Here is a 16411-nt window from a genome sequence, read left to right as displayed (position 1 = left end):
GGAGCCCAAGCCAGAACCTCTACACAGCCATTTTTTTTTCAGCCCCTCAACCTGAGCCAGGCAAGGTCAAGTCAGCTGACCTGGGCCAGCCATGGATCTTTTACCCCTAGGTAAATGTACCCTAAGAACTTCTGCCCTCCCACCCCCACCTATTGTCTCATACAGCGTGTGTTTCATGGCTTGTTTATACAGCAGTGCAGCTGCACTGCTGTAGTGTTAAGAGGCCTGGTCCACATTCCAAAGTTAGCAAGGCAGTTTATGTCAACGTTACTGTGTTTACACTAAAATCTTGCTCCCCCCGACATAACTGCCCTGCTATGGCAACTTACTTCCATGTAAGGTGTAGAGTCAATACTGATGCAGCTATATCAAAGCAGTGTTCGTGTACACACTGCGTTGCTTACACTGACCTTTACTGGCTTTCAGCTGACCCACAATGCCCCAGAGTGACAGTACAATCTGTACAAGTGCTCCTGGTGAGGACACACACTGCCAACACAAGGAGCAAAGTGTAGATGTGCACAAGTGATGTAATTACTGTCACTGCAGTATGCAGCCCTAAGTTAGGTCGACCTAATTTTGTAGTGTAGACACGCCCTCAGTGTAGACATTCCTATGCTGATAAAAGGGGTTCTCCCATCGACACAGATAATCCACCTCCCTGAGAGGCCCTAGCTAGGAGGAAAGAAAAATTCTTCTATCTCCTTAGTGCTGTCTACACAGGGACTTAGACCATCTTAGCTGTCACTCAAGGGCGTGGATTTTTCACACCCTCGAGTGATGTAGCTGGGTCCATCTAATTTTCTAAGGTAGAGCAGGAGCCCTCACCCATTGTCTCCTATGTGCGCGTGTCTGTAAGACAGCTTCTGTGTCCCCGTCTCCCTGAGGAGGGGACATAGGTGGAGGGGACGTAGGTGGAAGGGAAACAATCCTGCAGCAAGGGAGGTTTAGGCTGGACATTAGGAACAAGTTCCTAACTGTCAGGATGGTTAAACACTGGAATAAATTTCCTAGGGAGATTGTGGAATCTCCATCTCTGGAGACATTTAAGAGTAGATTAGATAAATGTCTATCAGTGATGGTCTAGATGGTATTTGGTCCTGCCATGAGGGCAGGTGACTGGACTCAATGACCTCTCGAGGTCCCTTCCAGGCCTATAATCTATGAATTCTAATTCCCCACCTTCTCTGCCAGGGAGCTGGTGTTTAACGGAGCTGCTCCCCCCACCCCATGAGGGTATCAGACCCAGTACCCGCCCCCTCCTGTTCAGCGTGTGAGCGAGCTGCTGCCCCCTCAGGTTAGGGGCTCACAGCACTAACGAGGGCCCCGCTGTCTCCAGGGGGGAGCGTGTGGCAGGGCTCCCGCTCCCGCTCCCGCTCCCCTCCGCTCTCTCGCCCGGGGCAGGCCGCTGCCTGTCCCAGGCCCGGCGCCCTGCCCCAGCAGCGCCCTGGCCTCCCGCCGGGGTTAAGCGCGGAGAGAGGGAGGCCCAGGAGCCGGGCTGGCCCGAGCGGAAGGAAGGAGCAGGCGGCGGCGGCTCCTATCGCGGGCCGAGCCTCCCCCGGGAGGCGGAGGGAGCCGAGCGAGCCGCTCGCACCACTCTCGCCGTCTCGCCCTGGTTCCGGTTGCCAGGACGGGCGGCGGCGGGGTCGCGGCGGCGGCGGGCGGGTCAGAGGGTAAAGGTCGCTCCCCCAGCATCCTCCGTGCTGGATACTCAGCCATCTTGGATCCTCGGGACAAGAAAATTCATGCGGTGAGTTCGGCCCCCATTATTTTCTGGCCCCCTCCCCGCGGCGCGCTCTGCCCGCTGCCTCTCAACCGAGCCCGCAGGCGCTGGCGGTGGGGCCCCTGGCGGCCTGGGCCCGGCCCCGGGCTCCCTGGGCCCGGCCGCGGCCAGCCGGGTTTCCGTTTGCTTTTGTCTCCGAGGGAGAGAGGGGGGGGACGCGCAACGTCTGAGTCGGGAGCGGAGCCCTTAGGCCCAGCCCAGGCAGCGGCCCCGGCCTCTTCCGCCATCTCCGGCCGCGGCGGCGGCGCCCGAGCCCGCTCTGCGGGGAGGGAAAGGCCGGCACTGCGGGAGGCGGCAGAGCCTGGGGTCCGCACCCTGGGGCCTCTTCATCCTCTGCGGCCGCCTGTGGCACTTCACACAGCCCCGGTTTCCCTTCCTGCTGCGCCGCTGCCTCCTCCTTGCCGCTGCCTCCCCTTCCACCCGCGATGTCCGCCCCCTTCCTCTTCTCCCCGCTCCCGCCTGTGTCCTAGTGTCTCTTCCCCCAAGCCCTTGGCCTAGTTGTGGTTCCTGATACTCTGCAGCCCTATCTACGTTCGGCTGGCTTAGGTGTGTGAAGATAAGTTGGTGTTAATGTTCCCCCTCCCTTCTGCCTTTTGGCTCCAGGTTAAGAAACCGATGGAGCAAAATCTGCCACCCATCGACTCTGGTGCTACTGGCTTTTCCTTATAGGCGATGCTGGGGTTTTGCTGTTCTCCAGTGTGGTCTTGTGGCCTGTTACATGAGTCCCCTAGATGAAGAGAGGGGGTGAAATAGGGTTAATTATTTTTGGTGTATTGTCCACAGCCTTTCTGAGGGAGACTGAGATGATATTGGAACAGGTTCTGATCCTCCCTCAGAAATGTTTGTTAAACAAACTTGAAGCAAACTGAACCACTTCCTCTGAGTGCTGTCTCTATGTCTGATGATATCTTGTCTTCCTGTGTCTGCTGGTGTTTCTGCTTTGAAGCAGCTTTCACTGTGAACCAATGCTAATGGGAACATGCAGATACAGTAAGGGAGAGTTAATTCTTGTGTTTACAATTGTAGCTGTGTGCACATATTTCTTAAATTTGCAAACCAAAAAATGATGCATCTGTTACTTAAGCTGTTATTATAATTCAAGTTACACATAACATTAGTTTAGATATTTCGTACTACTCTGTCCAAAACCCACAACATAATTATGTCATTGTGGATCAGCAGCATTTACTTTTTAAAAAATCCATGTTGTTAGAGAAACTTACTGCTAAAACTGTGGTGTTCGATTGGCTTTTTATTTCATATATGAAATGTAGAGATCTCCCATTTAATTCCTAGGTGGGGAGTGAATTAAGTCCATGAAGGAATGAAACATTCATATTGACCTGTACAGCAGTAACAGCCGGTGGAAGAGTGGCTGCTGGGCTTAACTCAGCAATAGGGGAGCTTAAAGTTTATCAAACTTACTGTCATGTCAGTCGGTAGACATTAGGTTTCTGGAAACATGGATGCAGTTCAAACTATTAAGACATATGCAGAGCAGAATATTCAAATATAATTATTTAGGTTTTCATTGCAAAGATTCCTTTATTTGGACCTCAGGGTGGATTTACATAGCACTAATGTCCTTTGATTTTTTTTCTATGATAGTATTTTTCAATGTGGTCTATTTTTGATCAAAGCATGCCTGATCCAATTCTTGAGGACTGCACTATTTTATAACATCATAACTGTTTGTGTGGAGAATTCCAGTGGACACATGGCCTATTAAGATGTCTCCAATTGGGCAGACAAAAAATAAGGTCTCAGAAATCACTCTTGACTTTAGAAAATCTTGGCCTTTGTCTCTAGCTCGTGTTAAGAATTAGGTATGCCATTTAAGCAGGTACTTGACATTAGATCTGAAATCAGAAACTAGGTCTGAAATCAGAAACTTGAATTTGTAGGCTTCAGTTTTACGCAGTTTGTATGGTGCGGGATATTCTGTATGTGAGTTCATTGTATCATCATAGTCTTAATCGTTATAGGTATTTTTGTATTTGAAAAATATACTTTTCACATTACTCAACTTTTATCTGTTCAAAAATTCTGTAACTTTTTTTCAACTTACCTGCCTTCAGGGTTGAAGTAGTAGCTATCAGTCACTAAGTTGACAATGTATTGTTAAAGGTAAAATGAAAGCAACCTGCATCAGACATTTTAGATCAACACTAGTTGTAGTTAGATTTTTCTGTCAGAAATGCACGTGCAAGTCTCACTGAAGTCTATAGGAATTGTGCATAGTATTCAAGGACAGAATTTGGCCTTAAGCACTGCAGAATCCCTCTTGTTTTAAAGTGCTGTTTAAATAAATCTGTTATTCAACCTATTACTTGTTTGTGAAGATCTATATGGTAATTAAAGAATATATGATAGTTCCTACTTTTTCTTTAAGTGTTGGTAAACCACTTGTCACATTTAGAAATATACAAAACAAACATTTGTCTAGACAGCGAGAAATGTTAAGAGTTGCAGCCTAAGCCCATATACAAGTGATGTGGTATGTACTAGTCTAACCAAAACTGAATTTTGTTGGGGAGAAGAGGGAAACAAACAGACAAGCAGTTTATCATCAGAAATACAGGATTAGTCAATCATTTTTATAATTAATGCAGAAAACACACAGTTTGATACATATTGACAAAAACCAAGAAATTTGAAGTTAAGTTGAGCTTGAATCCTCTGGCCTTTATTAGCTTACGTCAGACTCTTAATATATTTTTAAAATAGTGTTAGGAATTTGATAAAATGGTCAATGAAATTTTACAGATGCATTTGTAGTTGAAAACTCTTCTGATGTTTCAAATATACTATATCCAGAGACTCAGACTAGCTTGTTTTGGTTCTAGTTTCCTGGGTAGAGGTTATACCATAAATAAGACTGACTAAAATCAAGGGCACTATATTGGGCTGTTAGTGATAGCTCTGATCCTGCAAATGCTTATGCATGTGCTTAACTTCAAGTGTGCAAGTAGCCTTTCTGACTTATTTATGTCTATGAATTTGCATAAGTGTTTGCAGGATTGAGATCTAAATATGTATTGATGACTTTCTGAAAACTTAAAAAGAATCTTGTCTACATAGATCAGAGTTAGTATCAATGAGCTTTATTATAACATTAAAAGATCTGCGTTTTTTAAAAAGTGAAATTATTGCACAGATTATTTTAAAATGCTTATAACCCTTTACTGTGGGGAATATAAAAGGGAAAGTTAGACGTGGCTTTTTGGATGTCATGTTGAATTAATAGTCACAATTAATTTTGTATGTAAACTATTTTTGAGATTCAGTATTGCTGAAATAGAAGTACTATTTTGTTTGTATGCCTTTGAAGTAAAATCCAACTTAAAATATCTTTTGAATTTAAGAGAAAATTAATAATCTTTTTGTAAAGAAGGGTCCCAAAATGCATTACAGGGATGTACAGGTTGCCAGGTTTTAGGCTTAGGCAGATAAGAGGCTAGGTGGTATCCTCTAAAAATAAAATGTCAATGACAAAAGTGCTTACGATGCCTAATTTACACTAGAAAAGTTTGTCGGTATAGCTGTTTCCTCCTCGTGTAGATGCAGCTTAAGCTACCAAAAGCTTATTTTTGCTGAGACAGATTCCCTGAAAGAAGTAACCTACACTGGAAAAGGCACCTTCTGCTGGTATAACTGCATCAAAAATAAAGCTTTTGCTGGTACAGAAATGCCTTAAAAAATCATGCCCCCAACTGACAGAAGTTACCAGCAAAAGTTTCTAGTGAAGACCTGTCTGCTATGCCTCTCATGAAAAATTTTAATGGGCACTTGTCTCAAGCTTAGTAGAGAGAGAGAACCGATGACAGAATATCAGGCGGTAGCTTGAAGACTTTTATGCTGCTTGTAACAATGTGCAAATTACATGTCATTACCGAGTGTACACATCCTACCCTGCAACTCTTAAAATAAAAAAAGTACAACTGCATAAGTAAAGGGACACTATTTTCAAGTTTGTAGAAGGTATTACAAACAACGAAGAGGTAAAAAACTATGAAAGAAAATGATGTGGTGGTGGTGGTTGCTGGTATTATGGTAGTACCTATGTGCTCAAGTCATGGACCAGGACCCCACTACTTGGCACTGTACAAACAGAACAAAAAGATGATCTCTGGCCCAAAGATCCTATCATTTTGTTTTCCATTTTGTAAATGTTTCCCTTCTGTTCCCTCCCCTCACCCCCTTATTTCTATGGCGTATAGTTAGCTCTCTGGTTGTTTTTTTCATTACTTATCAATGGTTCTTTGAAAACAAGATTTTTACTTAAACTTCACCTCTTCTGCCATCTGATTGGGTGTGTTGTTTAATTTCACAATCACGGATTGGGAGACTTAAAAATGGAAAAATCCATAGGGCATTGCCCACCAGATTATATTTATAAATTAAATTTTGGGGCTAAGATATTTGAGAATACTTTTAAAATAATTAAGCGTTGTGATCTTTTCAGTCACTTCCCTTTGCTGATTTATTTACTCTTAACAGTCCAAGAGTAACTAATTTGAAATTCATTTCAGGTTCTCATTTCCGTTTGTTTTTTATTTTGAGGTTGTTTGTTTTTTTTCTTTGCTCTTTTAATGCACCCCAAATTTCTGGTGATTTATATTTGCTGAAGTTGCATCAGTGAAATGAAAAATATTACTTTGCACGTTAATATGGTTGCCTGAGCAGTAGTCCAGAATGTGGGAACAGGAGTAAGAAAACCTGAGCTCTATTACTGACCCATCTGCTGACTTGTTGTGTGACCTTGTGTAAGTCACTTAACTAATTTGTACCTCAGTTTTCCATGCGTAATAGTGGGGTAATACTTACCCATCTTCGTAGCTTTATGGATGGAAAGTTCTATAGAAAATGCATAGTGCTATTATTTCATTAGTTTATAATTTACAATTATCGGTAACAGTTGAAAACTAGCACTTAAACTGTCTTGTACACTGTCAGTAGGTAACAGTTCTGTTTGCACCTGGTTGTTTTGTAGTAGTGTTGCTAAAACACTTTCTGTTGCAATATAAATATGCATATTTGTTTGGAATCATTAACAAGGAGTTTTTCATTTAAGTATCTGGTTGAAATAGAATAACTAATTATGTACAGCAACTGAGTTTATTTCAAGATATGGACTGTTAGTCTGAATTTGTAGGTCATTCCTTGGTAAAGAAGTTTTCCTAATGCTGTACAAATTGTGCATAATGTCATTTCTTTGTCAAATTTCTGCATCTGCTTGTCACATGCAGCTATTCAAAATGTTCTTCTAATTAATTAGTGTTCCCCCTTTTCAGTCCGTACAATTAATGTTATATGAAATGGAAAATATATCCTTGTAGCTAATTTCTTCCTTTCTAGCTGTTTATGTTGTAGTTGTAAAAAATGTTTTCTCAAGTAATTCCACAGAATGGCCAGTTAGCAAGTGCATATTCAAATAAGATCCATAGTCAGTAAAGTAATAGGAACAAGGTTGGCACTTTCCTTTTCATTTTTTTAATTGTGTGGTAGCACTTAATTTGTGCGAGAACACTTTTTACAAGTACAATGTAAAAGATGCACATCCAGAAATAGTTACAAAGAGTGTTCTTCCACTTCATATAAATTGTATAGACTGAAAATAGGAAAACACTGTTTCATTAGAGTCAGAAGAGAACAGTATAAACAGCTTTATGTGACAAATAGATGCTGAAAGCTCACTAGGGACTTTGCTATTGATTTTATGTGGAAGGCAGTCAGGTGCGATGGGGATGGGCAGCAGTATAAAACCCCTAAGATAGAAATCTGACAGATAAAGAAATGGCAATGTGTGCAAATTGAACAGTATTAGGAAAATGTTTACTAAAGAAACTTCGTACAAATCCAGAGTTTAACTGTCCATATCTTGAAACAAACTATTTTATATACATTGCCATTCTGTTTCATTCATATACTGAAATGAAAAGTTCATTATTAATGCTTCTAAACTAGTGGTTTTCAGTCTCTGGTCCATGGACCCCTGCGGGTTCGCAGACTGTGCCTAAGGTTTTCAAAGGGGTCTGCACCTCCATTTGAAATTTTTTTAGGGGTCCACAAATGAAAAAAGATTTAAAACCACTGTTCTAAACATATCTTACAATACCACCTTATTCCTTTTACTTGCCTGAATAATGAATGTATTTGAATAAGCACCAGGTAATTTTAGTTATGATCATAGAGTAAAATAGTTACTTATATTGGAATTGTAATGTGTTTTACTTTATAAAGTAAGTTCACTTTGTACGCTCCGGCTTCTGAGAAGTATACTTTCCCAAATGTGGCTGATTAAGTTTTAACCACCATGCATCAGATTAAACTTTCATATTTTATTTGTTAAAGGTAAAAATGAAAACTGAAGTAAGCAGTTTTTATGCAAATCCTCTGTTATGATGTGGAGGTTGTTGGCAGAGAACTTGAATTTTAATTTTTTTAAATGTTCTTTTTGTTCCCTCTAGGAAATTATCCTGGCACTTCACTTAACGTATCCCAGAACACACTATTCTGGCACGTACTAAACTCGTTTCATGGGTTGAAAGGCTATTTCAAATGTATGATAAATTCTTGTCTTCCTTAAGTGAACCAGAAAATATTAAAAATTACTTGAATGGGCAAAATAGTTTTTAAAAAGGTTGGTTAAAATTTAATGCTCTTCTGAGTGCATCCACATCCTAGTTAGTGTGAGGATTCAGCATGCATACCTGTGCTTAATCCCATTTTGTTTTTCAGTTCATCTGTAATTTGTAACACTTAAGACATCAGTTAAACTATCTAGCTGTGTTGTGTTTTCTTCATCTTTATATTATTTTCTTTAAAAAATTCATATACTTTTAATGATAGTGAAGCTTTTCAATGTTTATGAAGAATTCCAGATGCATCACCATATTTATTTTTTGGCCTAGTCACATGCAAGATCTGATGTCTTTACATCCAGTAATAAAATTTTAATAGAAAAATATAGTTTAATAATAGATATGAATGGTAGGTAATATTTTTATAGCAGTTTGTATATTCACAAGTTATTTTTACTGGTCAAGATTTAAAAAAAAAAAGTGCCTACGGTCACTTATTTAGGAGCCTAACTTGACTTTCACTGATTCCAGCAGCTCCCATTCAAATCAAAACCTAAAAGCTCATCTTTAGGAACTCATTTTTTTGCTAGCCTTAATTAATTTTTATAACAACATGTGTCTTGAGAACAGGGATGCCCAAATTTTGACCCAGCTGGCACTCTTGCATGAAATGACTCACTGAGGACATTTCCATCTTAATTATTGAGACATAGTCAGTGCGTATATTTCCCAGCATGTAGTGCTCTATTTTGAGCCAACCCAGTACCTGCTGGGCTTAAAGTGGAACAGTGTTTGCTGGGCTCTGTAGCTGCTGAATGTGTGGGAGGGAGATGTTTTGGTTTTTTTTAAGTATAGTAAAAGCTATGTGTGTCTCTTATAGAGCTCAGTGGTTGAGCTTATTCCACAGGTCACACAGTAGCCATCCTTGGCAAAGAGTTTGCGGTGAATTACCCAGGCTGCACGTTCTGAAGCATACAGGTGCTAGAATCTCTGCTAAAAGCAGAATCTGTTTCATGGACTATTTAACTTGCTGTGAAGGTATTGAGTGTTGTGTGTCTAATCCATCTGTAACAAATATAGGAGTAATGTTGATGGATTCATATGAGAGTTTTGCCATTTCTTCCTGCCATGACACACAAGCTTGAAATTAGCTGGGGTGGTTTTAAATTGGGTAAAAATTCAAAGAACAGAGAAAATATTAGATGGCAAGGGAGTGCAGAATTCAACCTTTTCCTGGAATTGCTTGTTAGGTTCACACTGCAGTGTGAACAGTGTAATGCTGAGCTAGAAGACGGAGCAATCATTTTAGAAAAGACTCAAACTAACTCTTTGTGAAACCAAAACAACTTTGTTAATTACATGTATCAGAAGGAAACTATTCTTAATGGCTTCTGGAAACTTCAGAATCTTGTCTGTTAGAATAGGATATTCCAATGCTGAAATCTCTCAAACATTCTAGTATGAGGGACCTGGGTAGAAACCCAACTCTAATCTTAATCTAGTATGCTATTTTTATCAGTATCCTCTTCCAGATGTTGAAGAGGAAGGTGAAAATCTCCATTAATAACCTTGGGCAACTGTGCTTTGCATACATCAGTGTAACTGTCCTTGGCTTTGCAACATATCCAGTGCAACACTTAATTTTCTAGAATGTTCTTCTAAAGTAATAGTTGACTATATAGTCTGTGTTCTGTAATTTATTGTTGCTGATTTTCTTCTTGTATTGCTCCCTGTGCTAGGAAGCATACAATTAAAAATATAGCGTAGGATGTGTTTGTAATTATTTCCTCTATTAACAAATATAAACTGCATTTTATAAATACCGAATGCTTTATCTATACTATTAGATGAGTTGCTATTTCCATCTTCAAAATTCTGCAGTAACATTCTTGGAAAGTCTAAAAAGACCAACAGTTTGAAAGTATTGTGTTGCACATTTGGAACTGCTCATGCAGTTTAAAAAATAGTGTATTTCTTTTTACAGGTATGTGCACTACAGGTATGGTAGACATAAGACAGAAGATGAGCTGTATAATAAAAATAAATTCCTTGACATTTCTATATAATAGTTTTGCAGGTGTAGGGTATATGTTGTAGATGAGGGGAGAAGGAGAGTAATTTGATAAGTATAACTTTCCTGTTATGGCTTAGCAAACCAGAGTTGTTTAATATAAAAGTTTTGTATATTTTAAACCCAGCTTCAGGGAATATTCTTGGCCAAATTATACTTAAGACTTTTGGCTTTTCTGTGCTTATAGCAGTGCTCTTACTGGCACTCTGAGAATATCTTTGACATGATATTTCCAATTACTTGCTTTGTGTGTTACTGCTCAATTATAAGTTATGAATTAACCCAGTGGTCTCCAACCTTTCTGTGGCCAGTAGAACATTCATGTTTTCAGAAGTGTGGCGGGCACCAACAATTTTTTAAGGCTTAGTTTGTATTTGTACATTAAATAATACAAAGAACATCATATTTAATATGGCATAATATATGAATCCATAAGATACAAATGGTAATTTTACATGTAAAAGGTATTAATTAAATTATTCAGTAATTACTCTTTCACCCTACCATGTGAATTTGCTCTTAACTACCTGTAAGAAAAATTAAAGAGTTTTTTACAAAATAAATATCATAAACAGTTTTCATCTTATTTATTTAAAAAAAGTAAAACATTGTTAAACTGCTGGTCCAAATATATTTATTATTCTTACTTTAACATAGAATGAAGCCTGCAGTCCTGGAGTTCTCTGTCCCTGGCAAGTGCGGGGCTGCAACTTCTCTCCGGCTTAAGCCACGGCCCTGCACCTGCCGGGAACCAAAAACACAGCGCCTGCAGCCCTGAGAAGCTGCGGCCCTGCGCCTGTTGGGAACAGAGAACGCCTGCGCCTGCAGCTCTGGAGTACTCTGTCCCCAGCAGGTGCGATGCCCCAACTTCTCTCCCCTGCTGGGCATAAGGCAGGCCTCATGCCTGCTGGGGACAGAAAACACCTGCGTCTGCAGCCCCATGCCTGCCAGTGACAGAGAACGCCGGCGCCTGCAGGAGTTCTCTGTCCCTGTCAGGTGTGGGGCTGCGGCTTCTCTCCCATGCTGGGCACTAGGCGGGCGCACATAAATGCCCCGGCAGGCGCCACTGAATTAACCTAAGGATTTAGCAGTTTATCGCTGTATTAAGTGATGGAGTGCATCATATATCTCATTTATGGGATCACAGAGTCAAAATAAAACAAACAAAATAACTTGAGGGTTGGAGCAGTGTAACTTTGACTTTGCAGTATGAAAAGAGTAGTGTTTAGAATATACAGTGCTCCTGTCTGCACTGTTGTTAAACATCCACAGCTGGCCCCTGTCAGCTGACATGGGCTTTTGGGTCTTGGGCTGCAGGGCTATTAAATTGCTGTGTAGATGTCCAGGCTTGAGCTGGAGCCATGTAGGGGAAGGGTCCCAGAGCCCGGATGTCTACGCTGCAGTTTTATAGCCTCTCAGCGTGAGACTTGCAAACCCAGATCAGCTGACATGGGCCAACTGTGGATGTTTAATTGCAGTATAGACATACCCATAGGGCGTGTCTGCACTGCCAGTTAACCTGGGCTCCTTACATGGATTTTAGCCTTAACATCCCCAACCTCTTCCCTATCTCCACCATACACAAAGACAAACCCCTGACCTGAGTTTGGAGTTTGTTTTAAAACCAGGCTAGGTTACCTGGTTCAGGTTGTGGATTAGAATCATTCTCCACGTTAATTTGGGCTGCAGTTTGCCCACTTTACAGTGAGGATCTCTGGAATTCTAGTGTCTCAGCAGAAAGAACCATGGACATGCCCCAGACATGCTCACAGGTGAATGCAGAAACAGTGAGGAGCAGTAACAAGGAGCAGGATTTGCAGTTGATACACACTAATCATACAGACACTGGGCTAGGCTAATCCAGGTGTCCAGATTCAGATGCCAATCACCTAGTTGAACTGTGCAGTGTAGACATAGACTTTGCTCCCCTGTTGTGCAGTTGCAGCTGGTCTCAAAGATCTGGAGTACTCTTAAATACTAAGAAGAGTGTCTCCTCTATTTTAGCCTCTCTCTAATCTCTGTTTCTTCCACTATCCTTATAAAAACAAGTGTGAACTAATGTTTAATAGGGCATAAATGCTTCATTATATGTATGTTTTCAAGATTAATTTTAAAATCATTTTTGTATATTTTGACTTTTCTTGCTTTTTCTCGAACACTGAATTATTTTTTTATATATATTAATGCCATTTGTCCTGAAGAAGTTTGCAGGTCAATGCATCTTAAAGCAAAATGAATTAGAAAACAAACCTGTAGTCATGAAGAAAGATTTATAAAAACAGTCAGTGAAGCTTTTTTGTACTGTTATATCTTCAGATATATAAGGGATTTCTTAGATGTTTTATTGGTGATTGTACTAGCCAGGCAATTGAAATAGTCGGGATCTTTCTAGCAGTCCCTAGAGTGTCTGTTAATATTGCATTTTGATAGGAAAAATGAAATTTTGAAGATGCTTTGATGGTAAAAGTGCATCTGTATCTTTGCCAGATTTTGTTGTTACTTCACCTTTTTAAGGAGTGCATAATATAAACAACTCAGCACAGATATAACATTAATAGATCAAGGTATTTTTTGGGTGTAAAAATACAATGAAGCAGTTATATTGAATTACAACAATATGCCTTTTATGTCTTATCTTCATTAGATCTTTTCTTAAGCTTTTACCGCTGTGGCTACCGTTCGTGCAGCTCTATCTGCTGGAGTAAATTCTAGTGTAGATAAGGTTATCTTGACCTGCTTGAGCAGGACTGTGTAACAGTGATTGAAGCGTTGGCAACTAAGGCACACTCTTTATCTCTAGCATTGGTGGTAGCAACATTGGGCTATTGAGAGAGTCTTGTGAAACACAACCTATTAATTTATTAGTAAACAAAATATTACTGAGGAAAGTTGAACACATGTGTAACTGGAGTCAAGTTAACACCCAGAAAATGTATTATTATGTTGAATAATTTATGCTTCAAAAAAATTGCAAGTGCAAAGTCCTAGAAATGAACAGCTAAGGAATGTAGTCACGTGTGTTGTATTACTTCACCTATTCAATGGAGACACTTTTTTTTAGTTGAAATATATTAATACAAGGATAACTAAATGTAATCAGCATAATTTTTAATCTTTAATTTTTACATACAAGTAAAGAAAAATATGACTACTGATGGTACCCATTACCAAGATCTTAATTTTTTTTTCTTTCACTTTTATGGAAAGCAGTTATTTTTATGTCCACTAACTACATTTAATAGAATTATTAAATCATCATTCAGATTTTGTGTTATACGTGTGAGTGTGTGTTTTATGAATTATATTGTTAAATGTCCATTTTTTTTCAGTCATAAAGTAGTCACATGATTATATTTTGTCATAGTTCTTTTGGTTGGGAACATATTATCTCGAGTAATTACTAGGACATAAATATTTTTAAATTGGGGAGGGAGGAAAACAAACAAACACATTTTACACAGTACACAAGAGACAAAAGGATTACAAATAAAATTGAAACGAGCTTAGCTTTTGTCTTGCAAACAAATAGACCCATTATGAGTATTTTAAAAAATACCATTTTAAAACTTTCTTCTTTAGTATTGCTAAGTATGGACAGATATAACACACACACATAGTTCTAGAACACAATTCATATGTTGTATAGAGTAAAAAATTACTACCTTCATGTAGTTTGACTTATTAACAATAACAATGTTTGTTTGAAGTCTTTTTCTCAGACTTGGATATTACTACTTTCAGACTGGTCTTTTGGTCCTCTCGCTCTGGAGACCCATTCTCACTACCCTTATATCTGAGTGAGATAATGAATCACGTTTCAGAGTGCACCTAATGTCTTCCATTTGCTGCTGTTAGGGTGGATTTCATAGGAGAATGCTTTTAATGTGGAGATCCAGCTAGTTCCTCACTGCCATGTACTTCTACCTCTCACTAACAATCTGACCTACATTGCCTACTCAAATTTAACATTGTCTCCATAAAATTTGCAAAGATGAAAATGACAAATTACTAGGATATTATTGGAAATAGGTCCCTTGGATAAGAAATGTGACTTTATGATCTCCTAGTAACTTGTTTTGACTTTTACATAAGTATACAAATTTTAAGAGGAGGTAATATTAAATTTGAGTGGCCACTGATAGTGGCTACATGGGTCTTCAGCATTCACTATCCATTAACAATTCATTTAAATCCTTCCTAATTTTTTTAATAACAATTTCCATTTAAAAAAGCGTAACTATTTTGGTTGTGTTGGACTCTGAAGCATACTTGCAACCTTAATTTCTAGAGTTTTTGTTAAGAAATATTTTTAATTTTAAAAGATTTGCCAGATTTTAAGTTGTGTTGGTGTATAAGATCTTCAGGAGGGGAACTGTGCTCCAGCAGATCTAATGAGGCCTACCAGAGCAGGACTCTATTCCAGATATTAGTAAGTGCATAGGTCGTGAATGCATATGATGCTGGGACTTCAACTGTGTTGGATATTGTGCGTAGTGAATGGTAGAGAAGACAAAGTGGTCTTTATCCAGATGCAAAACTTCTTATCCAGTCTGCATTTTCCTGCCTCCTCAGGTTTCCTGTACCCCGGTTCTGTGCCCCTTCTATAATCTTCTGGCTTCTCTTGTACCTTTTTTACTCGTTTGTCCCTCTCACCTGCTCCATGCCAGTGTCTGGTGTCTTTACTCAGAGCCCTGCTTTCCAGAATTGGAAATCATTGCTTTCTGCTATCTTTCCATGTCTCTCTTGTTCCTCTCTCTCTCTCTGTGCTCCCATTCCATACCCCTTCCCACACTTCCCTCTGGTCATTAAACTGCCACCCTTTAGCTCAGGAGTGGAAAAGCCAGTTTATAAACATGTAGATGTTTATATTCTATTAATTTAAAAAAAAACTGTTAAAAGAACATTAATATTACAGAGACAAAGCACTAAAAGTTAGGAAATGCCAGAATTAATATTTCCCATGAAACCTTAATTTCAGCCCTCTTTTGTATATGCTCTATGATATAGTGTCTACTTACATGATTGTATGCTATTTTTTTCGTACGACCTTGTTTCATTCAGTGCATGGGATGGATCCTGTTCATTGAATAGGTAGTTATTCAATATTTCTTTTATCTTCATGGTGTGATGTATAGCCCCATGCATTATTGACTGCACAACATCCAAAGCCTGCATTGATTGCAAAATTTAATAATTTCCTCATGAGGTTTTCTAGGATGTTCTCAGTAACATCTTAAATTCATTAATCTTGTAAAGATGTATTTTCATAACACCTCTGTAAGGTATCATCCCCGTTCTACAGATGGGAAAGTGAAGAGTAGAGATTAAAGCCCAACGTGTCAACTAAACTTCGTGTGCTGTATTTGAGAAGCCTTACTTAGTGTTTTACAACACTTTATATTCAGAGCAGAGCTCCCCTTGCCCACAGTTGAAGTTGAATGTTCAGCATTTTTTAGTGTTTGACTTTGCAACATTAACATGCTTTTAACTTAGTTTTTGGAGTGTAATTTCCTACGTTTTAAAAAACCTTTAACTTTGAAAATACAGAAATTCTATCATGTGCAACTATATTCGCATTCCCCTCTCCCCTGAATGGATCATCAGTGGGGTTGGCACCTTTAGATCTACAATACAGTCCTCTACCACTGGAGTGGATGGAGTAACTGTTAGTATTAGAAGGCTATTTTGTAGACCTGCCCACTAGAGGAGGATGGAGACACACTTTGCCAGGTTTCACAGCTGCTTGCTAGACAGCAAAGGAATGTTGAGATCTAAGAATAATAGGTTCAGGAAGGGAGTTGTCTCTAGTGGTTAGATTCTTTTGTCCCTGTCCCCTTTTACTCCTATTTCCCCTAGATCCTTGCCCCTGTTCATCTTTCCGTCCTTTTGCTTCTATTTTTCCCCTTCCACAGCTCCTGTCCCACTCTGCTCCTGATGCTGGTTCCTCACTCCTGTGCATTCAAATCAAGATGC

At 39.5% G+C, this 16411-nt stretch overlaps 1 protein-coding gene across 4 annotated transcripts in view; it reads left to right on the top strand.

Moving 5' to 3' along the window:
• Positions 1-1652: 1652 nt before the first annotated feature.
• The window catches only part of CNOT2 (CCR4-NOT transcription complex subunit 2), a 151305-nt gene continuing 136546 nt past the window's right edge, over positions 1653-16411 (top strand). For 2 of the 4 annotated variants that reach the window (XM_030548749.1, XM_030548748.1), the window contains exon 1: positions 1653-1750. The gene's annotated coding sequence lies outside the window, so the exon portion shown is untranslated. The remainder of the gene's footprint in view (positions 1751-16411) is intronic. The other 2 variants (XM_030548747.1, XM_030548744.1) reach the window with 2 other exon arrangements.

The sequence above is a fragment of the Gopherus evgoodei genome, chromosome 1 (genome assembly GCF_007399415.2).
Source record: "Gopherus evgoodei ecotype Sinaloan lineage chromosome 1, rGopEvg1_v1.p, whole genome shotgun sequence".
Taxonomy (NCBI): Eukaryota; Metazoa; Chordata; order Testudines; family Testudinidae; genus Gopherus; species Gopherus evgoodei.
This window is presented reverse-complemented; position numbering and strand designations above follow the sequence as displayed.